We start from the raw sequence: 27,317 nt of genomic DNA on the forward strand, positions 1-27,317 counted from the left end.
TGCTCATTGTGTGACCTTGCCACCTTCTGCCTCAGTTTACCATCTGGAAAACAAATATATTTACCTACTTCACAGAGATTTCATTAAATAAATATCTGTTAAATTATTCAAGATCCTGAGATGAAAAGTGTTATATACATGAATAAAAAAGGTAAATGCGAAAAAGGTGTTATAACTCCAAAATGCTTGATCTCCTAATATTTTTATTAATTAACACAGTATCTCAGGTTAGACAGTGACAGACTAAACTAATTTTTCTAATTAAATGAATTTTGTTAAAACTGGCTCCTAACCACATCTCATAGCATTATACATACGTCATATATGACCACTGACATGACGCTACTCCCAAAACAAGATATCACTGAATATGAGGAAATGTGGCAGAGTGATCCCTTCAGTGATTAAGATAAGCCACTTTTGCTTTTTTTTAAGAAGACTCTACACTTGAAATATGGAAATTAGTGGCAGTATTTGTGAAATGAGTTTAATTCAGTGTGAACAAGGGTTGGCCCTTATTGTTCAGCCAGAATCATCATACATACTCCTCATGATTGAGTTCAGTGGTTTGACGTCCCTATTTCTGATATTCCCCTTTTTAAAAATAATGTTTGACATGTTTTAGACACACTTGTTACTGCGTAAGGACTAAATTATACTCAGTAACCTCACAGTAACTGCACTTATTTTAAGGGAGTTACCTTATTTACACTGTTGCAACTCAGAACAGAATTTGGACAGCAAAACCTAAACTGGTAGTCTTTATAGTCTTGGATGATGAAATATTATTTTCTGAAATACAGAATACATACAACTTTGGACAAAAAAATTGAACTGTATTAGCAATTTCCTTAGAGGGCACTTTCACAGGAACAATTAAACTGCATTTCTGTGGCTTTTTCTCTTCACTTTTTGTGAACAGATATTGTATGTGACTTAGCTGTCAGTATATTTGAGGTATTATAGTAAAATGTAATTTTATCTTGCAGTATGTGTCTTCACAGATCTTTTGAACAACAAAAGCAATAAGGGAGAAAATGTTTATCATCTTTCCTTCATGATAATGAGATTTGACTTCTTACTATCATATAACTTAGTATACAAGAGACTTAGAATACAATAGCTGCAATCATGCCTACAATATTTTTTCTATAATATTAATTTAAGGGGAGACAGAAAAACCTTTCAACTGCTGAAGTCTCAATTTAAAGTTAATTTTCCTCCCTTAGTCTTGGTTCTCAGCTTTTGCAATGTGTGTTTTTTTTCTCTCACTTTTTCATTTCACAGACTTCCCCAGAATTAACATCCTAACAAAATCATCTATTGGCTTAATAGACGTTTCTCTCTGCTATAGGTTTCCTCTGATGGCCCCAGCCCTCTTCACTATTAATCTTATCCCTTTGACTAAATATTTTCCTTATTAGTTCAGTCATGGTTAGCATTCCTATGTGGAGTGTATCCAAATCTACATAACTTTCACTGACTTGGCCCATTTCTCATTTTGGGACTGACTTTACACCACTGAAATCAAGAGAAGTTTTGCCATTGATTTTAATGGGAGACAGGAGTCAGCCATTTATGCCCAATTTAGCCTCATTTGGCTCCTCCTGTCCTTCAGTTTAATGTCGTCCTATTTATTGGTAAGAAGAGCACCTTCAACCAAAACATATCTACCTCCGATTCTCTTTGACTCCTATCTCAGGTTCCTGCACTTTGGCCCTGGCCTTTCACATGCCGCATTTCCCAAGTGTCTGAAGCTGCTTACATCCACTACCAAAGCATTATCTATGTCTGATACTCTGACTACTCTGCTGATGAAAATTGTATTCATTTTGTCATCTCTGCTTGTTTCAAGTATTCCAGGTCTCCCCTTTACAGTCGCCACTCTCCATATATCCAAAGCACAGCAGCAGCACATCTCTTTATTTGAACTTAGAGATGAATCACATCACTCTCGCCCTTAAGAACCTTGAAAAATTAAGACACTTCACAGCTTTCTCATTGATCTTCATAATCTGACTCGGTGCATTTACTAATTTGGTGTAAATTCTCCCTTTGGATTTCAGGATTCTCTATGTAATTGACCACATTGCCTGCCTCCCCCCAGCTTCATATCCTCCTATTCTTAGTGGCACTCATTCTCAATTACAAGGCTTCTTTGTGTTCTATTCCCCATCAGTCAGCAGTAGATATTTTTTCCATTCTTTTGCCATTATCTGGAAGAGATTCCGGAATCTCTTTAACTCTTCCTGAGATCTTTCTATTCTTCCCTGGTCTCTGATCCCTAACTCACACTTCCTTTTTATTGTAAAAATCAGACTCGACTCCCCATGCCTTTCAGCCTTCCCCTGTTCAGTATTTCTACTCACAACTTGGCCATGGTATATGATGCCATTCTTCTGTTGCATTTTCTCTTAAATTACTCCAGACAATAGTTTACTGTACGGGAATTATTCAGAATATAAACGTGATTGTTTTAAAAGAATATGCAAAATTAAAAATATAAACATTCATGTTTTAACTTAAGGACAAGAAGACAGTTTGCACAATACAACAAGAGTCTTAAAAATGCTAAGGAACCAGAAATATATATATATATATCCCTCCTAAAATGTCTTCCTGATTTGGAGCTATGATAAGATTTCCTGAGGCTCAAGGAAATATGTGCAGAAAACTCTTAAAATATCTTATTTTACTGAGTTAAAAGTTAATGAGAAAAATGATCCTTTTCAATTTATGATAAAGGCCATTTAAAACAGAAGACTTAAAAGCACCGCAGCTGGTAAGGTTATTATGGGATATGTTTTGACAATTTTCACTTTATAAAATGGATTGTTCCGGTTTTCCTCTTTACATGCATGTCTCTTCTGTGAATGCGCAACTTTATTTACTTATTTACAAAAGGTTGCCTTTATTACATTATTTATGTCTGAAGAGGTTTTCCAGCTATGGTATTATCCCAGTTGTTTGTTTTACTCCAGAAAATGGCACGATAGATTTCAGAATCAGAACACACACTTGATAAGCCCTGTCTGTTACAGCTATCCCCCCATTCCATTTTGTTTCTTACAGCTGTCCCCATACTCCATTTTGTTTTTGTTCTCCTGTGGCCGCCCCTCCCTGGCTGTTAAGTTGTTTACCAGGGCCACTGCCCTACTCAAAAGGAGGGCCCCTTAAGTTGTTTACCAAGAGCCACTGCCCTTCTCAAAGGGATGGCCACTTGTGCTGCGTGCTAAGTGGGACCACTGCCCTGTTCAAAGGGTTGGTCCTGTTATCACCTTGTTAAACCTGGGCTTGGTGTAGGGTAGGCAATGTCCAGAGCTGCAAGACCTAATGTGTTTTTGAGATCCTGGGCATGAGTCATAGGCCTCATGTGCTTTTGAGTCCTGAGGTGTGAACTCACACCTATTGCACAGGACTCTGCCCAGGCACGTCTCTGTGCTCACCTGCAGTTTTTCCCTGTGTCTCCTCCCCTGTGACAGAGGGAGCCTATCAGGATTACTGGGGGAAACTGCCTGAGTTTGCCTTTAAAAACAGGCATTTTTGAAACAAACATCAGAAAGGTTCCTGCATTGCTGCCTGGTCTGATCAGCCAGGGGTTCTGGGGGTCCTTTCTCCGCTCTCGTTTTATTTTTGAGCGTACCCCCGTTTTTTAACCCCCCCCCACGAAGAACGAATTGCTGCCTGAGAGATCTCCTGATTATCGAGACCATACCGAGCCCTCCTTGCTTCTTCTGATGTTCTTGCTGCTTTTGCCTTTGCTGCTACCTTGGGGACTGGTAAGAATCCCTCTGTGAAACTTTCTATACTTTTATTTTATTACTTTAGCTGCTGGCTCTGTTTCCCCAGCACACAGACTCAAGCTAAAACCTTGGTCTGTGTCTTAAAACCTCTCTAAACTCCGCGGTGCTTTGCTGCTAAAAAAATAAGTTTGTGCCACCTTTAAGCTCTGCTCCTGTAGGCTTTGCTCGGGGCTCACTGCTTTCAGCCTGTATCCACTGCTGCAGCCACCATCCTTGGCTTCCTTGGGGCTGGCCTTGGGAGCTGTATCCTGGGCACATACCACTCTGCCCTCTGTGACTTCCCCATAGCATAAGGTGCACCATAGGTTTTGTTTTTTTAGTTTAATAAGTCATAGTTTGCTAAGATTGTAGTGCTTGTAAGTTTCACCTGCCTTGCTATAGTTTGCTGTTTTGTTGCTCCGTATAGTTGCTTGTTATAGTTTTGCTTAGAATTGTGATATTTGTTGTTTTGCCTAGTTGTTGTTAAGATAGATTTAAAAAAGCCATTGCCTGGTTGTATTCTGTACCTGTTTTGTTACTTTGTATAAGCTGTGCTTGTCATTTTATATAAAATTTGATTAAGTTAGACGATAGATAAGGTTTTTTGGCTGTTTGAATCATCTTCCCGCTGTCCCCGATCTCTCCCTGAACTTTCCCGTGTCTGTTTTCCCCCGCTCCAATCTCCCCCTCTGTGTACTTCTCCGTGTCTCCCTGTTGTAACCCTTTGCTGCTTTTTCCCCCCGTATCTGCACTCTCCCCGAACTTCCCAACCCTTTGCTGCTTTTCCCCTGTCTGCACTCTCAGCCCGAACTTCCCAAACCTTTGCTGCTTCTTCGTATCATCACGCTCTCCGATAACTTTCCAACCCCTTGCTGCTTCTTCCCCTGTGTAACTTCCCAAACCCCCGCTTCTTTCCTTTTTTTGGGGTGTCCGCTTGTTGCTTAAACCTCCCTTTAGCCCTTCTTTACACTTCTCTGCTGCCTCTCCCTGTATCCCCTGTGTTCGTGCTCCCCTGCTTCATCTCCGCTGTCCCTCCCCCTACCGAAGATCACCATCACACTGCCCCTTTGCTTTCACCCCCTGCTGCAAACTTCCCCTGAAAGTGCTCAAACCCTGCTGCACCTTTTTCCTTCCTCAGCCGTCTCCCCATTCTCCACGTGCCTTCTGTTGCTTGCACGTTCAGTGCCCTCCCCTCTGCTGCTCCCAGACTCCTCTTAAGTTCTCCAGCTGCCTTGTCTCCGAACGTCAGCCGCAGGCTCCAGGACTGCTCTGGCTTCACCCCGCAGGGCTTCAGAGTCTCTCGCTGCTTGCAGCTGCACTCTCCTCTCATCAGTTGCCACTGATCATTCATCCTCCCCTCCCCCTCCTGTTTCTTGACCCAGCCTTTAGGTACACTCTTGCAGATTATCTGCTATCACAGCCTCACAAATTAAGTCATTAATTTTCTTTTATACTGTTACATTGCATAATTTCACTTATCACCCATATTGTATCATTGCACTGTGATTCACATTTTACTTGTGGTTATAACACCCCATTGGTTGCCTCCACTTTTCTGATATACTTTGTATTTGCATTGATGCCATTGTGTTACATTGTGTATAAAGCTACTAACCACTTATACATTCTATCTGAGATTGTTGACCATTTTATATAGAAGCTACCATTTTACTTTGCATTTCTTTTTGGTACATTTTTCATTCCACACTGCATCTAGAGTTGTTCCTATATAAAGTTGAGTTGCTTATTGACTGTACTGTATCCCATTGTGCTGAACCCCACTTACTGTACCCCACTGTTAGAACTCCCTACACTGTTCAATAAGAAGAACCCCCCCAGCATTGTCTATTGTAAACACCCTATACACCCCATCCCATAGTATTTCATTGTTAAATTCCCACCACTTCCTTTTTCCTTTAATAAAGAAATTAATTGGCACCCCACCTGTGTGGTAATTGCTCCCCAAGATCCCATATACCTGCAGGCAGGGACAAGCCCCAGAGAGGTACACGGCAAAACGTAACATACACGTGCTGGAAAACTTGAGGGACCTAATCTGAACTACAGAGCCTTGACTAACATTGATTTCATCAGATCTCAAACAGTGAGTGCAATTGGGCTTGATTAGTAGTTGAATGAGAGACTGACTACTATTATCTAGGTAGTGCCAGAGATGATGGTGGCATTGTAGTAGATGGCACAGTTCCCTTTGAGTCCTTGGATAGGCAGTACTCCAGCATGGTGCCAAGGGGCGTTTTGATGCGAGTGCTTGCACCTTCTGTAGGATAAGTAAAATCAAGGTCATGTAAATCTGTGGTTGCTAAATTAAATTCTGGCATTTTTAGACAATGTAGTAATGCTAACTCTAGTGTCTTGGTTAAATGCCACCTTGGAATTATCGGCATTTTGCTTAAAACATCCCCACATAATATCAATGGAAGAAGTTATTTTCCACTACCTCTTCTAAGCATCATTGTGTATTGGCGTTGATACAGAAATTCTGCCGGATTTATCTGCATTTCTGTGGTTCCAGTGGGTACTGCTGTCTACATATAGTCTGTAAAATATTTTTGTACCCTGAATGAAAGGAGGTAAAGAAAGTCAAGTGCTACGTAATTGATAATATTATTAATATTCAAAATTATGTATTTTCTTCTGACGTACTTATAGGGATATCTTGATAAGGGGGGGCGGAATGGATGGGCTTGATTTACACAGAAAATTGCCCCCATTGTGCCTCTAGGGGCAGATGTACTTGAGCCGGGATACACTTCAGAGAGTAGGGGAGACAATCGCCCTATACTAGGGGTGACTCCAGGTCCTTTTCAAACTGACTGACCAATGCCTGGAAATAAGCTCCAGGACAGCACACTCATTGAGTTCAGCACAAAAACAGAGTGGGAGGACTATATGTTCTAGAAGAGGAACCCGGGAAAATGACATATTTGAAATATACTTGCTATTGTGTTTTATTTTTCACACTCTCTCTGCTATAGGCGAAGGACATTTTCGTGTTTGAAAAGCTGCCTTTCTCCACAGAAAAATCATTAAATAAAAACATCTTTTTTTAAGAGAAAAAAAAAAGTAAAATCTTTACCAAGCCTGACCTCCCATTGGGACTGTGGATGCCAGACCCTTCCCAATGATTTAAGCTACACTACAGTAGGATCAGAGGTTGAAGGAATTTCACCTGATGAATCCATGTAGTCCTGGTTCAGCTGGTCCAAACAAGTTCAGCAAAAATTTACCCTTTTTTACTTAATAGTGTGGAGTATCCCATGGGAAGCAGTACAATTCTTCACCAAATGACCCTACAAATCATACTCCTGTCTGTTGCTTTGCCTGTATATTAGAGTTGGTTAAGTTATTAACAATCTCTTAAACTTTCATCCATTTTTCTGTTTATAAATTATTTATAAAGTTTTACTGATATTTTACATTATTTTAAAATGTTTGATGAGCACGGTATGCAATATTCCAGATATCAGCTTTTTTTTTTTTTTAAATGAACTGCTGAATGTATACTAAGAGCCAAATTTTGGACTTCAAATCATTCTGTTCCTGCATTTAAAATTATGAACCCAGCTGACTGAAATCCTTTCACACACAAACTTGGCACATGTGCTGCATAGGTTCTTTGTGCTGACATGAATTACCTACTAAACTGTCTATAAAGTCATTAAACTTATTTTGAATTCTAAGGCAATTCCCGAATGCATTATTGGGGAATGGGGAGGGGTTGTATTATTTTTCTTTCTAAAAAACTGGAAGGAAGACTTCAATAGGCGTATCAGAGGGGTAGCCGTGTTAGTCTGGATCTGTAAAAGCAGCAAAGAATCCTGTGGCACCTTATAGACTAACAGACGTTTTGGAGCATGAGCTTTCATGGGTGAATACCCACTTCGTCAGATGCATCGTAGTGGAAATTTCCAGGGGCAGGTAATCGTATACATGCAAGCAAGAGCAAGCTAGAGATATGAGGTTAGTTATTCACGGGAAGACGAGCCCTCTCTAGCAAGGTGAGGTGTGAAAAACCAAAGGCAGGAGAAACGGTTATTTGTAGTTGGCAAGCCATTCATCAGTCCTTTGGTTTATACGACGATGTGTCAAATTTGCAGATGAACTGAAGCCTCAGACAGTTTCTCTTTGAAGTGACTGATCCTGGAAAGTTTTTTTGCTGCAGGAGGCCAGCCTTAGGCCTTGCTATAGTGTGGCCAGGGAGGTTGAAATGATTCTCCCTCAGGTTTTGTATATTGGCCATTCCTAATATCTGAATTTGTGTCCAGTTATCCTTTTTGTAGAGACTCGTCCAAATTTGGCCGATGTACATTAGCAGAGGGGAATGCTGCATATGAATGGCATATATTACATTGGCAACGTCGCAGGTGAAATGAACCGGTGATGGATGTGGGTTGATCTGTTTAGGTCCTGTGCTGGTGTCACTCGGTTAGTAAAAATTGGGCAGAGTTGGCATCAAAGAGTTTTGTTGTGCATTGGATTGGTTCATGGAGCTAGAGTTTACTATGGTTGCTGGTGTGCAGTTAAACTGAGTAAGCATTATGGTTCAGGTTGGCCAGGATGTTTGGGGGCGAGGATGGCCCTCCACCAAGGCTGATGAAAGTGTTGGGAATCATTGTCCAGGTTATTGGGTTGTTTTAGATCCTCCTATGATCGCGTTTGCGAGGCGGTTTTAGCTGGGGCTGTACATGAATGGCACAGTGAGAGTCTCGTTTGGTTTCTCTGCTTCTTTAGCAGCTTGTTCCTTAGAGCCAGTGCGGTTTGTGATACGTCTGGCCTCCTGTTGAATCTGTCCTTATTATCCATCGTGCGGTATTGTAGTTTTAGAAGACTGGCTTGGTGGAGTATTTTGTAGGTGTTGGTCTCTGTCTGAGGGGTTATAGACGCAGTATGCGGTTGTACCTCAGTGCTTGGCTGTAGACAATGGGATTGTTGTTTGATGTGCCCGGATGAAGCTGGAGCAGAAAGGTAGCATATGTGGTCGTTAGGTTTCGGTATACGGGTGGCGTTTAATGTGACCACACTTATTTGCACCGTGGTGTCTAGGAAGTGGACCTCCCGTATAGATTGGTCCAGGCTGAGGTTGATGGGGGGTGGAACTGGTTGAAATCGTGGTGGAATTTTTCCAGAGTCTCCTTTCCATGGGTCCAGATGATGATGTCATCAATGTAGCGTAGGTAGAGAAGGGGCATGAGTGGACGAGAGCTGAGGAAGCATTGTTCCAGGTCGGCCATAAAAATATTGGCATATTGTGGGGCCATGCACAGAGCTCAGCAGCCAGTTGTGCTGTGGCATCTTCAGGGAATAGGAGTATTTGTGATGTAACATGCCATTCAGTGAAAGTCAGAGTATCACAATCTGGACCTTCTGAAGAATGGAGAAGGTATTTTCAAAGCAAAGATATTTAAAGCTATGGCCTTCTTTTTTCTCACTTTTTTCTCCAGTAAGGTCTTACATACCTATAAGAGTGTTTAGATACGCCTACCATGCCACCTACGCACAATAAAAGAAGGCTAGTGACACCTGAAACTAGGCAGAAAAGAACACAAATATATGCACAAGTCAATTTTCCATAGTAGGAAAAGACCATAATAAATCTGCCTCAAAACCTGCCCTGAAGATGTCCCAGTAGGCTGGAGGAGTTACTGAAGGTGAGAAAATACAGACATGAATTTTCAAAGTAGTCAGGTGCCCAGATCCCATCAGGTGCCTTTGAAGATCTCAGCTGAGAATCCTAAACATGAACTTCCTCACTTTTGTCATTGTTTTATGTTACATTTTAGGGTTAGCTGAGGAAATGTTGCAGTTTCATTATAATACTGTAGCCATTTTTTTTACATACATTTTCTTACATACATATAAAAAGAATATCACCAAGATCTCCACTGAGTGATGTGTATTATATATGGCTTTTTTTGTATATAAATCAAACACTTTACTCGTTAAAGCCCATATTTGCCTGTTCAATGGCAAGTTCTTCTGTGATTCACACAATGAGTGAGACAATAATAACCTCAATAATTAATAAAACCCTGACATCCTACTCATTCCAGCTTCCCCATGCATCAGGTCTATCCTATGTCTGTCAGGTTTTTTTAGATTTGCAGGAGCTATCTTGGAGCAGGGACCATCTTGAACAGTACTTAACACATTGTCAATTCTTAAAAAATAAATACTAAATAAATACGATTTCTAAGCACACTTCTGGAACTCACTTGAGGCGTTATTCATTCAGGACCTGGCCCAAAGCCCAATGAAATCAATAGGTGTTTTTCTTCAATTGAGTTCAATGGACTTTGGATCAGCCCCTTAAGAAGCACTTGTATATCCATTCAAGAACTGTTTCCAGAATCTATTCCCCAAGTATCTCATTATTGGATTAGGGAGCTATTGATTCAATTTAGATAAAGACAAATGAGGATTTAGGGTCTTTAGCTCTGTAGCCAATAAAGTTACAGCATCACTATCAGCTCAGGGTGCTATTGATCATGAGCCCTTCACTGGAATGATTCAAAGTTTGCTGCCCTCTCTCCATCCCAAAGAGCCCTGTCACAGACTCCACTCATCATTAGGGGGTTCCTCCTCCTGGCCATTCTGGGATTAGCTCCTTCCAGGTGTGGGGTCCCCTTCTACCTGTTGCTGCATGTTGTAATGCTGCTCTCTCTTTCCCTCTCTGCAACTCTGGGTACTCCTGTGTGACTTGGCCCTCCAGCCAGGCCACAATACATGTTTCCCACTTCTCAGGTATCAAAGGGTTTCCTCACTAGCAGGCAGTATTCCTAGTCACTGCCCCTGTGGTGCCAACTCCAGAGTGGCTGGCAGAGGAACCAGGGCTCACCCTCAACACTGGGAACCTCTAGTCAGCAGCCAAGGTCTGTTTCTTCCTGGACCTTAATGACTTTTCCTGAGCCCTTTCCTTACCTTCTGTTTCTTCCCACTCTCCCAGTCTGCAAGCCTCACAACTCCCTCCTCCTAGTGAGTAACTGCAGGCTTCTTGCCTCTAGAGCCCCAGACGAACCTCCTTTCTCCCAGGGAATGATTGCAGACTATTTCCCTGCAGCTTCCCTGTCTCTGCTGTCAGCTTCCTGCCTTTATAAACTCAGCCCAGCTCATTCCCCTTCAGCTGGGTTCCCTTATTATTCAGTCAGGAGATTACTTGAGCCATCTGGTTTTCTCAGCTGTGGCCTGTCTGGTTAATTGGCCCCCTTCTTAGCCTACATTAATCTCTAAAGGGCAAATGTGGGGGTGAACATCCCACTGCAGGAAAGCATACCTACTGCTATAACCTTTCAGGTGGTGCAACACATGTGCATAGTGCACCAGACCCATTCCCTGATCCAGTGCAGAGAGGATACAGGATGAAGGCATTATGCAGGGCATATAAGGTGTGCGATGCTCTTTCTGCATTATCCAATGCACTTACATGAGATCCAGTCACAATCTAGGACTCTGCTTGCAAAATATTGACTGTAAAAATGTAGTTCACAAGGATTTGTAGAGGATTTTTTAAACTAAGGGCTTAAGGAAAGTTGACAGATTCAAAGGAACACACAATTCAGCTGGAGACATCCCTTAAGGGTGAAATTATTAAAGAAGCAGCAAAGAGTCCTGTGGCACCTTATAGACTAACAGATATTTTGGAGCATGAGCTTTCATGGGTGAATACCCACTTCATCATCTGTTAGTCTATAAGGTGCCACAGTACTCTGGCTGCTTTTACAGATCCAGACTACCACGACTCCCCTCTAATATTATTAAAGAAGGAACTCTATATCCCAGTAAAGAGGACAGGAAAGAAGCTGGTAAAGCACAGGTAAGAGCTAGTGAGGAACAGTCAAAAGTAAGAGAGTCCCATTTAAATATAACAAATGAATTAGATAAGTTTATGGAGGATAAGTTCATCAATGACTATTAGCCAAAATGGCCAGGGATGCAATCCCAGGCTTCGGGGGGAAGGATAGCTCAGCAGTTTGAACATTGGCCTGCTAAACCCAGGGTTGTAAATTCAGTCCTTGAGGGGGCCACTTAGGGATCTGGGGCAAAATCAGTACTTGGTCCTGCCTAATGAAGGCAGGGGGCTAGACTCAATGACCCTTCAGGGTCCCTTCCAGTTCTAGGAGATAGGTATATCTCCATTATATACACCTCCAACTGCCAGAAGCTGAGAGAGGATAGATCACTTGATAATTGCCCTGTTCTGCTCATTCTCTCCAAAGCAGCTGGCTCTGACCATTGTCAGAAGACAGGATATTGGGATAGATGGACCATTGGTCTGATCCATTATGCTATTCTTATGATATATTTCTAAAAAGACAGGAGTTCAAAACAGATGTTAATGGCTCAATGCAGGAATTACTACGTGCAATTCTATGGCCAGTGTTATAAAGGAGGTAAGACTAGATTAATATAATGGATCCCTCTGGCCCTAAATCTATGACTATATTAATAAAATAACTGAGAAAAATGTGGGGTAGGAGAAACCTGGCTGCCTGTACTAACTTCATGACTTTATTGTCTGAGCTATTTGAGGAAAGCGGAGCAAGTGGGATGAAGTGACTAAATCAAATCATTGCCATAACTTTTATAAAATCAGTCCAGAAAATAATTTATACTGTCAACAATTCTATTTGTCTTTAATAAAAATATTGGTAAATCTGAAAGGGTCAATAGGTTTGAATGCATTTGTTGGTGCACTGTGCTCTTTTCATTATAGAAGTGCTTCAAATGAGAAGATAAGATAGAAAAATGGTTAAAAATATCATTCAAACCTCATTAAAGTTTGAAAAAAAATGTGCTTTACACTGAACATATTCCCTTGAACATTCTGCAGTGCAAGAGATCAAAGTCTGTATCGTGCATGTTATTTCAAGAAGGCAATATGGCAGTTGCCAAGGCAACCAGATTTTTTTTTTTTAACATAAAATAAGGATGTTGCAGACATGACCTGTCTTAACAATAGCTCATGTGACCATGAAATGCAGAAAGATATGATAATCTAAAGAAAGAAGGAAAAATCCTAGAACTGTACCTAGTCTTCAAAAGAAGTTTCTTTTTCTTGTCTATCAATGAATTGCGAACCCATGTCTCAACAGTGTTTCAAAGTTGTAAATAAATATATTTGCCAGCAGTGGTTATTTCACTGATAATCTACTATTGTGAGGTTTCTTTAAATCTGTACAGTACTTCACGTAAGAACTTGGCCTGTTTTTTTCCCCCAACTGATTTGACTTCTTTGGTGAAGCATTGTGATTCCTAAAGGACATGAGTACAGTGATGCGCAGGGAGGGGAGCTGAGGGGAAAGGTATGTTTCATTACTAGAAAACTTGCAAACGAAGCAAGACACATATTTGTATGAGAACGTACAACACCCACACAATGTGGTCTTTCAGGGTAGTAAAAACATTTGCTTCTTCTACCAAACTTTTAGCTGTCTTCTCCTCTGCATTTAGTACTGTAGCTGAACGTATACTTGCAGTCACTGTATATGAAGGGTACATTAATAAGTGCTTTACCCAGTGTTAAAGAAAAGATTAATAGACGATATAAGCATGTTACTGACATCAGTAGCAAATGTGACAAATATGTACTAGAAGCACAACAGCAGAAGATGGTTTAGCTGATTATAAGCCATAGTTATCAATGATCTATTGACCTTTTGGAGTCAAAAACAGTCAATAACAATTGATTAACCATTTAGTACAACTTCAGTTAATTTATCAACTCCTCAAACGATTTATACATGTAAACTTAATATAAAGCATGACACACACACCTTTTTTTTTTTTTGCTAGATCCAGAATAAAAGACAATTGATGAGACCCTAGAATTGCTGTACATTCAGGGGCCTGGATGGGCTGGCTAGATTTCTTTCTTCCAGGTTCATTTTGGTTCATTTTGATTGTGAATATTTCTTCACAGTTGTATACTACTTTTCACCCCAAATAAGACCTGGTATAGCATGGGAATGGTATACTTAAGATGGAATACGATGAACTTTGTCAGGTTTTCCTACTGTTTGAAAAACATGTTTTAATCTACAAAATAAACATTTATGGTTCTCTCTCAAAATTTTGGGCAATGTATAGGTTCTCTGTTACACTAACTGGTCAATAAGAAATGAAAAAAGACCATACTGGTTTTGAGGTTCTCTACTTTAATTGATGTGTATCTTAAAATACTGGGTCTGATTTATCACTGCATTACATTGGCATAAAACCAAAGTATCATGGTGATTTTATGGTGTTTATTTAAGAGAATGCATCAATTATTAGAAAGAATGAGGAACAAATTCTATTGACATTTCTTAAAGTCTTCAAATCAAGACAGGATGTCTTTCTGGAAGACATGCTTTAGTTAAACACAACTCACTGGGTTGATTGTTCAGGATACACAAATGAATGAGGACAAACACAGGAATGGATTTTAAATGGCTGGCTGCAACTTAATTAAAATTTAACATTGGAGAGGGAACTATTTGCCAATCTCCCCATACTAGGCATTTAGATTGTCCAGAGTAGAGTTTTTGTCATATAGCCCAGGGGTGCTCAGACTTCATTGCACTGTGACCTCCTTCTGACAACAAAAATTACTACATGACCCCAAGAGCAGGAACTGAAGCCTGAGCCCACTTACCTGAGCTCCACCGCCCCAACAAAGCAAAAGCTCCAGAGCTTCGGCCCAAGTGGGGGGCCTGTAACCTGAGCCCCGCCACTCACAGCTGAAGCCCTTGGGCTTTGGCCCCAAATGGTGAGGCTCGGCCTTCGGCCTTGGGCCCCAGCAATTCTAATGCCAGTCCTGGTGCCCCCAATAAAACAGTTTGAAAACCACTGATATAGCCCATTACTCAGGGTAGACCCTCTGCTGCCTACCCCTAGGATTAAATATGCACTACTCAATCCTCTCACCTTCCCCTCTGTGAAAGGTAAGAAAGAAGGTAAGAAAGAAGGCACAGGTCTGTATGACATTGAGTCTCCTTTTTTCCATAGGCCTGGATTCACCAGTGAAATCTGCATCTCTTAATTTCTTGTTGCTGATCCTTTGGCCTTAGATCCACAGTGGACACTAGTTACAATGAACGAATGTGTATACAATACCTAAATTCTGTGCCTATGTTATGAGGAAGGCAAAAAAATCCATTGGGCCAGCCAATTTGGCCCTATTGGGAAAAATTCCTTCCTGACCCCTTGAATGGGCAATCAATCAGACCCACAACAACCTGAAAACACACAGTTCCTGTACCATATAACAATAGGGATGGAGGGCAGGTTCAGGTAAAAAGGGGGCAAGAGGCAAATGGTTGTAGGAAAAATCAGCCAATCAGCTCACATCTCTCAAGTTGGCCAAAGGCAATGGGGCACTCAGGAGTAGGAGAGGTCTTATCCCTATATACGCTTCCCATTTATCTGAAAGCTGTCCAGCAGCTTGCAGATCAAATCAATGTTCCCAGACCTTAAACTGGTGGATAGCAATACAAAATAACTAGACGAAATACTGTATAATAAAGGGATTCAGACTAGGTGATCTAATGGTCCCTTGTGGCTTAAAATCTAGGACTACATTGTTATTTACACTAATGTAAATCTGGAATAACCAAGTTGCTGGTGTTACTCCACATTTAGACTGGTACAACTGAGAGCAAAATGTGGCCCACTATATTTATCTTTGAAATGACAATGGCCTTCCCCACCCAGACTGATAAGTAGAGTCTGCGAGCATACAAATGTATATCCACGGATGTGGATATCCACAGATACAAATCAGTTTTTGCAGAGCTGCAGAGCTGGACGGCTGTACTAGGAACCGCAGTGGTGAAAGGAGCAGCATGTGGGGCAGTCCCTCCCAGGAGCCAACACCCCATGCTGGCAGCTCCACTGGTACGGTTGTACCGCCCACAGTCCCACTTTCCAGCCCCACCCACTGGGGCGGGCACCAGGCTCACTGGCAGCTGGCTCTAGTCCCTCTCCTGTGTTCAAGTGGCACGCATGGCCCCAGATAGGAGATGCAGACTGCTGCATGGAAAGGACTGCGGGCAGTACAGTTGTGCTGGAGGAGCTGCCGGTGCAGGTCACTGCTCCTGGTGGCTGCCTCACATGCTGCTCCTTTCACCACTGTGGTACCTGATAAAGCCCAGCAGCTTCCTGGATATCCACATCCACAGATATCAATTTGTGTCTTTGCAGGACTCTACTGATAAGAGCTTGAATATTAAGCAATTGATGCTGTAGTAACACAAGTACAATAACACTACAAAACAATCCAATTATCCTCCTCTAAAAATAAAAGACTAATTTCTTAAAACTTATATGCATTAAAGGGAAATGAAGACAGAGAAAGAGAAAGCATCTTAAAGTTTACGTAAAATAAATTATGTGGAATTCATCAAAGTTTAGGCTTAATGAAATAAAACATTCACAGTTATATTTTATGGTAATTATGGTAAAATAAGACTAAAATTAGTGTTAATGGACGGGCCTAAAGACATCTTCATTAATCAACTCTATAGGTGTTCTGAAATAAAGTAATGATATTCCACTCTATGGTCATCCACTAAAGCATTCTATAGGTCTGCCATTCCCTTTTCCAGATGCTTGTATTTCCCATGTGCGTAATATTAAGTGTTGAAGTTTACATTAGGAGGAAGCTGAATTTTGTCCATACACATCTAATTGACACATTTGTTACATGTATTTCCCTTTTAGGACTTGGACCAGGAATTATTTGATTAAAAAATAAACAGCACTACCACTGAAGGATTTCCATTAATCATTTTCTGTAGCAGCAGTTATATCTTTTTTCCAAACCTACTATGCCAGGATATTATAGCTATGACGAACGTTATATTTAAGCCCCTGTTTTCAGATGCCTATAACTTTATGCAAATTGTTGGACTATTGTTACTTATGCTTCAAACACAATTTCATCACTGAGTATTTTGGGGGATGAAATTTATTAACACTTCCGTTGCTTTTCTGGAGCTTTGAGCAAAACCCCACTCCGCCACCCCCGCCAACACCACCATCACCACCTTTCTTCATCTTCCAGAAACATTTCTGTTTTTATTTTGCTCCAGATAATGCAATGAAAATAGAATCATGCTTTGCTTCATTTGAAAGGAAATAAAGGTACAACTGAGATAGCACACATTTGTTTTTTTCTATTTTAAGTGCACATCACAGGCATGAGTTGTCTCTTGCAGCAGCGAAAATCAAAAGGAACTTCACTGAAGTTGGAGGAGTTACTATACTGTAAAACTAATGGGATGTCAAATTTAGACATTCAGTGTGGATAGGTAGTTGTACACAGGAAAGAGCAACTATAAATCTGGATATAATGAATTCAATTCTTAAACTTCAAGGGCATGTCTACACTGCATCTGGGAATAAGCCTCCCAGCCTGGGTCCGCAGATTTGTACTAGCAGTGCTTGAGCTAGCACTCTTAAAATATCTGTGTAGACAATGCTTCAATATTAAGGCTCAGGAAAGAGCCTGGTCTTTGAAGCCTCAGAGGGAATGGGGGAAGCCTTGAGAGCCTGAAATCCAGACTACGCTGCAGTGTTGAAGCATGGTCTACACAGCTATTTTTAGAGCGCTAGCACGAGCCCTGTAACCCAGGCTGGAAGCTCACTCTCAGGATGTATCTACAGAACAAAGAGAAACCTGCAGCTGGCTTGAGCAGAACTCAGGCTGTGGAGTAGTTTCAGCGTAGCCTTCCAGGCTTGAGCTGGAGCCCAAGCTCTGGGATCCTCCCACCTTGCAGGGTCCTAGAGCCTGGGCTCCAGCCCCAGCCCATAAGTCTACACAGCAATGAAACAACCCTGGAACCAGAGCCCCGCAAGCCCGAGTCGGCTGTCACAGCCAGCAATGGGTGTCTAGTTGCTGCGTAGACGCACCCTCAGATTCAGTGTAGACAAGCTTCAAAATATCTGTGCCAAGCCATCATCTTTTGTAAAACCCTTGGGGAAAAAAAACCAACATTGATCTTTAAGATGGTGGGCCAAATTCTGCTCTTACAGGTGTAAATCTGTAACTCCTTTGATATAGATTGACTTACTCTGGAATTAAACTGGTGTTAGTGAAGGGGCAGCAGACCCAATAAAGCTCTATTATCCCCCAGTATACTCAGTTTCAAATGTTCTTCACAGTGCAATGCATTATATGGCAGATAGCCACAAAGCACATAAAATTGGAATGGATATGCCAACTGGGGCACGCACATCACTATATGTTTTCATTTAACTATGTAGAGTGGACAACAGAAATGTAATGCAAAAAAACTGTATTATGGTTTAGATTTCAATCACATACATAAGGAAAATCAATATAATCTGCATTATGTTTTATCTTCAGAGGATTTGGCTTGTTGGCTGCTCTGAATACTACAGACGGGGAAAGCAGGGAAGCTGGCATCCCCCAGAAGCAAGAAGAGGGGAAAGCTATTGTACTCTGTAGTCATTAAGATGTGAAGAGTGGATAAAAGGACTCAGACTCTAAAGATGGCACAAAAGAATGGAGCATGGAGGCTTGTCAGAGGAAGCCTGGACTAGTGAGGGGTAAAAGGATCTAGTTAAAGCAAATCTAAACCCAGCTCAAATCCCCTCAAGAAATTTTGCTGAAATGATTGAACCTTGGTGAATTTTGCCTGTTTTCACATTTCCTTACCAAAAAAAAAATAAAAAAAATCACACAAAGCTCTAGGTTTACTGTGTCATGTCACATTACTGATTTGCAGGTAGTTGTTACCGTCATCATTTCAGCTTCATGATGGACAATGGCTTCATGGTGATACCCTGTAATGTTGTAACATTATGTTACATGGCACACATCCTTGTCATCTCTTACATAAGTGAAACACCAGAAGAGAAAGCATCTGAATTTAAATTTTCTCAATTCTGTTCGCTCAAATTGACAGTGAAAAAAATGGCGATACAAGAAATTTCCATTTTACATTTACTGTGTAGACACTGGCCATCATTCTAAGTGTGTTGTGAGCAATATTTCTTTATTTATGTAATTAATAATACTAATAAAACTAATATATGGAAAAAGTCAAAGATCAGAGTGGCTTTTAGAAAGTCAATACAATTATGAACTTGTGTATTTTAATCAGACTTCTATCTACCGAAAAATCAAAAATGACGTCATTGGTCCTGAGTTGCTTATTGTCTCTCTATAAAGAGTATCATCTAATATAAATGAAACTTTTGCTGTTGGCTCAAATTTTGTATTTTATTCTATCTGCCTTCTCAAAGGAATGGGAAAAAGTTCAATAGCTACTTTTGTATGTGTATTTCTGGAAGGGATGATCATACTTCTTCAAACAAAATAGGAACCATTTTGTACCTCAGACTATATTGAAACTTTAAATGAGTAGTACCTTCTCTCCTACTTTTCTTCAACCCACAAAGGCCCCTTACATTTGTTGAAATCCAACACGGAGGTCACCAAGTCTGACAATCACAGCTGATCCGGCTACTGTCTTTAAACTGAACAAATTTCTGGACTTCCCTGGTGCTTTAAGCTAAGAAAAAATTATCCAGTGGCATTCCAAGAAAATCAAGAAACATGCAAGGCTTGAATTGAGCAGAGCAGCAAGAAGACAGTACTAAAACCGAGACCACTTACAAAAAATGTCACCAAGGATAGGGATGCTTTGGGGAGTTGCTATTTAGCACAGGAAACAAAGTAAAGAGAGGTAATTACAATATTTGGGTCAGTTTGTGTGAGGGGGCTGCTGATCTGAGAAAATCTGGACAGATGAAGGAAAGGAAGCCACGGATTGGATTGCGGGGTTAGGGGAATGGGAGGATGGAACTGGTCAAACATTCAGAAATATAAGCTTCTCAGCTTCTTCCTTAAATTTCAACTTGCAGTATATTCTTACAGTTAGAATGGGAAATAACTGTAGCATGGCACCATCCTGTGGTAACTACTACCATGGTACAGTAACTGTGGTAAATTTAGAATTTTTAATGGCAACCACTAGTAAATACCAAAGCAGGATGAACCTACTCAGATCATGGATGTAAATCTTTAGAGTCAGATTTCTTGTTTGAATGTGAGTTCAAGATTTGCTTTCTGTGGCTATTTAGCAATGTCTGCCTGACTGGCATATAATAAAAAGTGTCATTTTTCAATAATTTAATTAAGGGTGAGGCCTCCTCATCTTGCATAAATTGCCATAATGCAGCAGGACAAGCAGTTTGTGTACAGGTGTTATTAATCATCTATTTGGTACAACATGAGTCTAAGGGGTATTAGAGCAGAATGGCAATGTTGTTTGCATCCAGCTAGAAATATAGGAAATCCATTTCAATTCTGGATCAAAACACTGTGCATCCATCTTGAGAGTGAGTCCTACAACAGAGTTAAGCTGGATCCAGTTCTGGTCTTCCAGTTACTCTGCCACACAATACAGTCCAAGATTGGGCAGAGCTGGTTAAAAAATAGGAAATTGTAACTTGTTGGGTTGGTTTTTTTTGAAAATTAAGCCTACTTTTTTCCTTGAATTTTGAATTTCAATGAAAAAAATCACATTGAAATTTCAAAATTTGAACATATCTGACCACCTCTGTACATGAACTTGTAAGTTTCTCACTGCAATGGCTTTGACAGAGCCAACATAATATTACTCAGTGAATTTATTATTAGTTTGGATGATGAATTCTTAGGATCAGTTTAGAATCAGCTGAGATCACTGTGATACTATTTCAGGTTCAGCTCACATGACTGTTCACACTTATGATTTCATATTGGGAATGAGATGGCAAGTTAGGCAGCTGGAAATTAGGACAATATTGTTGACAGATTACTATCTCCTGTATATTCAGATTGGGGTACAAGCAGTCTTTTAGGGTGATGGTCCTATTTTGATGATCTACTCTAAAAAGTATCAGAGGGGTAGCCATGTTAGTCTGAATCTGTACAAAATGACAGAGAGTCCTGTGGCACCTTATAAACTAACAAACATATTGGAGCATAAGCTTTCATGGGTGAATACCCACTTCATCAGATGCATGTAGTGGAAATTTCCAGAGGCAGGTATATATATGAAAGCAAGAATCAGTCTAGAGATAACAAGGTTAGTTCAATCAGGGAGGATGAGGCCCTCCTTTAGCAGTTGAGGTATGAACACCAAGGGAGGAGAAACTGCTTTTGTAGTTGGCAAACCATTCACAGTCTTTGTTTAATCCTGAGCTGATGGTGTCAAATTTGCAAATGAACTGAAGTTATTCTCTAGAGTGGGCATACAAAACTAAAAAGGGGTGTGAACTTTTTTAAAATTCAAAAGAATGCTCAGAAACAATGTTTTGTGATGGAAGAGAGGAAAAGTAAAAAGGAAGATAAAAAAAGGCAGAAAGGAGGAAAAGATGATAAGGGGAATAGAGGCTGTAGAAATCAGCTGATGGTGGAGAACTAGTGAGCAGAGTCTATGAGGTTACAGGACACCAGTAGTTTGCATAAGAAATGAAGATTGTACTGTTAGTAAGAAATAAATAAGCCTGGCTGTTGAGACACACAAAAAGTATAGAAGTTCAGCGATCTTCACCCGTATTACACATTAACATTTCAAAGTGCATATGTGCAGCCCTATGTGAGAATAAAAAGCTGCAAATAAATAGCCAGTTTTATGTTCAACTGTCTTTTTTTTCCTGCTATATATCAAATAATATACTGTATTGTAATAGACACAAGCTTTTTCATAAGCTTGCTTATACCTTTTTGTGTCCCTCAGATCCCAGCTGGGAAAGGAAAGCTAGATTCTTTTTGAGTCACATGAACTCAGTGAGCCTTCAGACAAGTTAGCGCAGGGTTCAGCAACCTGCAGCACACGTGGCAAAGGCAGCACATGAGCTGGGGTCCCGGCCATCGGCCCCACTCAGCCTGCTACCTTCCTGGATGAATGGACCCTCAGGCCGGCAGTGGGCTGAGTGGGGCCAGCGGCCAGGCCTCTGGCTGGCAGAAGCCTGCAGATGGAACCCCAGACCCGCAGCAGGCTGAGTGGTTCAGCCCGTTGCCAGTCTGGGGTTCCGGCCGCCAGCCCCTATAAATGTAAAATGTATTACTGGCACACAAAATTACAATAAATAAATGAAGACTTGGCACATCACTTCTCAAAGGTTGCCAACCCCTGAGTTAGCGCATCCATGCTGGATACCATCTGAGTCCTAATTATTGTCACCTGCTATGTGTCTCAAAGAAGAACTCAGACGTTCTACGTTTTCAATCTGGAATATCATCCTTCAGTCAGTGGCGCTGGAACATTTTTAGTAGTGAGGGTGCTGAAAGCCAGCCCCCTTACCCTATCTGCCCCTCCCCCAAGGTTGGGAGTAGGGCTGTGTCTCCAGGGGGGCAGAGGGAGAGACTCGGACAAGGGTAAGGGGGCCGAGGCAACAGCTGGGGAAAGGTGTGGGGCCAGGAGCGGAGCCAGCAGCAGAGTCCTGGGCAGGGGCCACCAGCAAGGACCCCATGTGTGGGGCCAAGAGCAGAAGCCCAGACGTGGGGCCAGGAGTGGGACAGACTCTGGGAACAGAGGCCTGGGAGAGGGGGTGGGGCTGGCAGCCAGGACCCAAGCCCCAGGTGAGATGAGGGATTGGAGAACGGAGTGCAGATGGAAGGCTGGGAGCAGGGCATAGGCATGAGAAACCCCCAAGTTTTATGCATGGACCCAGTGTCTGGGAAGCAGGACCCGGAGTCCCACATAAAACCTAGGGGTGCTGCAACACCACCCAGACCCCTACTTCCCATGCCTATGCCTTCAGTGTTTTAAAGGAACAATTTACTGTGCATAACACTGGTCTCAGAGACACATCTGTTTTTTTCACTACCTAATAGAATGTAACAAATTTTATTTTATTCTCCAATTTCTGCTTACATGTCTTTCCAGTCTCTTCAAGACTTCACTTCCTGTGCCATGGTGAAAGGGAAGTATTGTTTTCATAGGCCTGGTCTACACTACAATTTTAGGTTGAATTTAGCAGCGTTACCTCAATTTAAGCTTGAACCTGTCCACAGGATGAAGCCCTTTTTTCTGACTTAAAGGGCTCTTTAAATCGATTTCTTTACTCTACCTCTGATGAGGGGATTAGCACTGAGATCAGCCTTGCTGGGTTGAATTTGGGGTATTCGAGCTCCGGGAGCTATCCCAGAGTGCTCCATTATGATCAATCTGGACAGCACTCAACTCAGATGCACTGGCCAGGTAGACAAGAAAAGGCCCGCGAACTTTTGAATCTCATTTCCTGTTTGGCCAGCGCAGCAAGGTGCAGCAGAGGTGACCATGATGGAGTCTCAGGATCGCAAAAGAGCTCCAGCATGGATTGAATGGGAAGTATAGGATCTGCTCGCCATATGGGGAGATGAATCCGTGCTAGCTGAACTCCATTCCAGTAAACAAAATATCAAAACTTTAGAAAAAGTCTCAAAGAGCATGAAGGACAGAAGCCATAACAGGGATGCAAAGCAGTGCCACATGAAAATTAAGGAGCTCAGGCAAGCCTACCAAAAAAACAGAGAGGCAAATGGCCACTCCAGATCAGAACCCCAAACATGCCGCTTCTATGATGAGCTGCATGCCATGCTAAGGGGTGCAGCCACCACTACCCCAACTCTGTGCTTTGACTCTGTCAGTGGAGAATCACACAACATGGAAGCAGGTTTTGGGGATGAGGAAGATGATGATGAAGAGATTGAAGATAGCTCACAGCAAGGAAGTGGAGAAACTGGTTTCCCCAACAGCCAAGATATGTTTCTCACCCTGGACCTGGAGGCAGTAACCCCCAAATCCACCCAAGGCATACTCTCAGACCCTGATTGTTAAGACGGGACCTCTGGTGAGTGTACCTTTGTAAATATTACACATGGTTTAAAAGCAAGTGTGTTTAATGATTAATTTGCCCTGGCATTCTTGGCTAGTACTGCTACTGGAAAAGTCTGTTAACATGTGTGGGGATGGAGCAGAAATCCTCCAGGGACATCTCCATAAAGCTCTCCTGGATGTACTCCCAAAGACTTTGCAAAAGGTTTCTGGGGAGAGTGGCCTTATTTATTATGCCAGGCCAGTAGCACATAGTCAGGAATCATTGTATAACAAAGCATGGCAGCGTATGGTCCCGGTGTTTAAAGGCACTCAAACAACATCCGTTCTTTATCTCGCTGTGTTATCCTCAAGAGAGTGATATCATTCATGGTCACCTGGTTGAAATAAGGTGCTTTTATTAAGGGGACATTTGGAGGTGCCCATTCCTGCTCGGCTGTTTGGTTGTGGCTGAACAGAAATGTTCCCTGCTGTTAGCCACGTAGTGGGGGGATAGGTGAAGTATGAGTGATCTCACACCAAACCGGCAGGCCCTCAATACAAGAGGCAAAATGCAACCTTGTAACAAAAGCACTTGTGCTGTGTAATGTGAACAGCAAGGTTTAACGTTAAAAAGTGTACCCATTGTTCTCTAAAATGTGTGTTTTTAACTACCACTCTCCCTTTTCCTCCACCAGCTGCAAATGTTTTTCCTTCACAGAGGCTAGTGAAGATTAGAAGGCGAAAAAAATGCACTCGGGATGAAATGTTCTCTGAGCTCCTGCTGTTCTCCCACACTGACAGAGCACAGCAGAATGCGTGGAGGTAGACAATGTCAGAGTGCAGGAAAGCACAATATGAACGTGAGGAAAGGTGGCGGGCTGAAGAGAGTAAGTGGCGGGCTGAAGATGATAGGTGGCGTCAGCTTGCTGACAGAAGGCAGGAGTCGATGCTTAGGCTGCTGGAAGATCAAACTTATATGCTCCAGCATATGGTTGAGGAAAGGCAACAGGAGCACAGACTGCCACTACAGCCCTTGTGTAACCAACAGCCCTCCTCCCCAAGTTCCATAGCCTACCTCACCCAGGTAGCCTCTGGCCACCCAGCCACTCCACCCCAGAGGATTGCCCAAGCAACAGAAGGATGGCATTCAATAAGTTTTAAAGTGCAGTGTGGCCTTGTCCTTCCCTCCTCCCCCACCCCACCTGGTGCTTCCCTCCTCCCCCACCCCTCTCAGGCTACCTTGGTAGTTATCCTCCTATTTGTGTGATGAATTAATAAAGAATGCATGAACGTGAAGCAACCATGACTTTACTGTCTCTGCAAGTGGTGATCAAAGTGGGGAGGGGAGGGCGGTTGGCTTACAGGGAAGTGGAGTGAACCTGGGGTGGGGGGTTCATCAAGAAGAAACAAACAGAACTTTCACACCACAGCCTGGCCAGTCATGAAACTGGTTTTCAAAGCTTATCTCATGCACACTACGCCCTCCTGTATTCTTCTAATCACCCTGGTGTCTGGCTGTGCGTAATCAGCAGCCAGGTGATTTGCCTCAACCTCCGACCCCACCATAAATGTCTCCCGCTTACTCTCACAGATATTGTGGAGCACACAGCAAGCAATATTAACAAATGGGAATATTGGTTTCGCTGAGGTCTAGCCGACACAGTAAACTGTGCCAGCATGCTTTTAAATGTCCAAATGCACTTTCTACCACCATTCTGCACTTGCTCAGCCTATAGTTGAACAGCTCCTGACTACTGTCCAGGCTGCCTGTGTATGGCTTCATGAGCCATGGCATTAAGGGTAGGCTGGGTCCCCAAGGATAACTATAGGCATTTCAACATCCCCAATGGTTATTTTCTGGTCTGGGAAGAAAGTCCCTTCCTGCAGCTTTTGAAACAGACCAGAGTTCCTGAAGATGCGAGTCATGTACCTTTCCCGGCCATCCCACGTTGATGTTGGTGAAACATCCCTTGTGATCCACCAGTGCTTGCAGCACCATTGAAAAGTACCCCTTTCGGTTTATGTACTCGCTGGCTTGGTGCTCCGGTGCCAAGATAGGGATATGGGTTCTGTCTATCGCCCCACACAGTTAGGGAATCCCATTGCAGCAAAGCCATCCTATGACCTGCACATTTCCCAGAGTCACTACCCTTGATATCAGCAGCTCTTTGATTGCGTTGGCTACTTGGATCACAGCAGCCCCCACAGTAGATTTGCCCACTCCAAATTGATGCCCGACTGACTGGTAGCTGTCTGGCATTGCAAGCTTCCACAGGGCTATCGCCACTCGCTTCTCAACTGTGAGGGCTGCTCTCATCTTGGTATTCTGGTGCTTCAGGGCAGGGGAAAGCAAGTCACAAAGTTCCATGAAAGTGCCTTTATGCATGCAAAAGTTTCGCAGCCACTGGGAAGCGTCACAGACTTGCAACACTATGCGATCCCACCAGTCTGTGCTTGTTTCCCGGGCCCAGAATCAGCGTTCCACAGCATGAACCTGGCCCATTAACACCAGGCTGGGGACCGTACTTTGTGAGAAGTCTGTGTCCATGTCTATGTCTTCATCACTCTCGTCACCGTGCTGATGTCGCCTCCTCGCCTGGTTTTGCTTTGGCAGGTTCTGGTTCTGCATATACTCCAGGATAACGCGCATGGTATTTACAGTGCTCATAATTGCCACATTGATCTGAGCAGGCTCCATGATCTTAGTACTATGGCGTCTGGGCTGAAAAAAGGAGCGAAACGATTGTCTGCTCTGATGGAGGGAGAGGTGACTGATGACATGGCTTACAGGGAATTAAAATCCACAAAGGGGATGGCTTTGCATAAGAGGAGAAATACAAACAACTGTCACACAGAATGGCCTCAAGGATTGAACTCAAAACCCTAGGTTTAGCAGGCCGTTGATTTCACGGAGGGAGGAAGCAAATGAATACAAAACAAATTGGGTCTATTCCATGTTTTGATCCACTCCATCTATCTTTTACATCTTAGGCTGGCAGCAGACTGTGCAGTTCGACTGCTAGCCATCGTCATCTCCTGGGTGCTTGGCAGAAGATGGGAATGACCTGACTGAGTCACTCTCATGTCTGCCCAGGCACCCCTGACTGATCTCACCGAGTTTGGTTAAAAGAGCACCCAGGAGTACGACAACAATGGCTACCAGTCGTAACGCACCATCTGCTGCCAAAAGGCAATGAGCTGCTGCTGTGTAGCAATGCAGTCCCACGTCTGCCAGCACCCAGGAGACTTATGGTGACAGTCAGCTGTGTGGGCTCCATGCTTGCCGTGGTATGGCGTCTGCACAGGTAACCCAGAAAAAAAGGCAGAAAACGATTGTCTGCTGTTGCTTTCATGAAGGGAGAGAGGGAGGGGGGGCCTGACGACATGTACCCAGAATCACCCACAACACTGTTTTTGCCCCATCAGGCATTTGGATCTCAACCCAGAATTCCAATGGGTGGCGGAGACTACAGAAATCATTTTTGTGGACACACACAATCGACTGTATAAAAATGATTTCTGAAAAAACAACTTCTATAAATTTGACCTAATTTTGTAGACATACCTATAGACTATAAAGAGCATATTAGGACAGAATGGAGTTTAATCTGAATAAAGTTTATATAAATTTAGATAAGCCCCCTTACCCTTATGTAATTCTTTTAAAACATGCTCTTTCTAATAATTTTCAAGAAAAATGTTTTCTGACTAGTCTTTCATC

The 27,317-nt window shown here is 42.3% G+C and overlaps 1 pseudogene; it reads left to right on the forward strand.

Moving 5' to 3' along the window:
* The first annotated feature begins 23,077 nt into the window (after positions 1 to 23,077).
* LOC142046268 (uncharacterized) lies at positions 23,078 to 26,619 on the forward strand (annotated as a pseudogene).
* Positions 26,620 to 27,317: the final 698 nt, after the last annotated feature.

Source organism: Chelonoidis abingdonii, chromosome 2 (assembly GCF_003597395.2).
Source record: "Chelonoidis abingdonii isolate Lonesome George chromosome 2, CheloAbing_2.0, whole genome shotgun sequence".
NCBI classification, from domain to species: domain Eukaryota; kingdom Metazoa; phylum Chordata; order Testudines; family Testudinidae; genus Chelonoidis; species Chelonoidis abingdonii.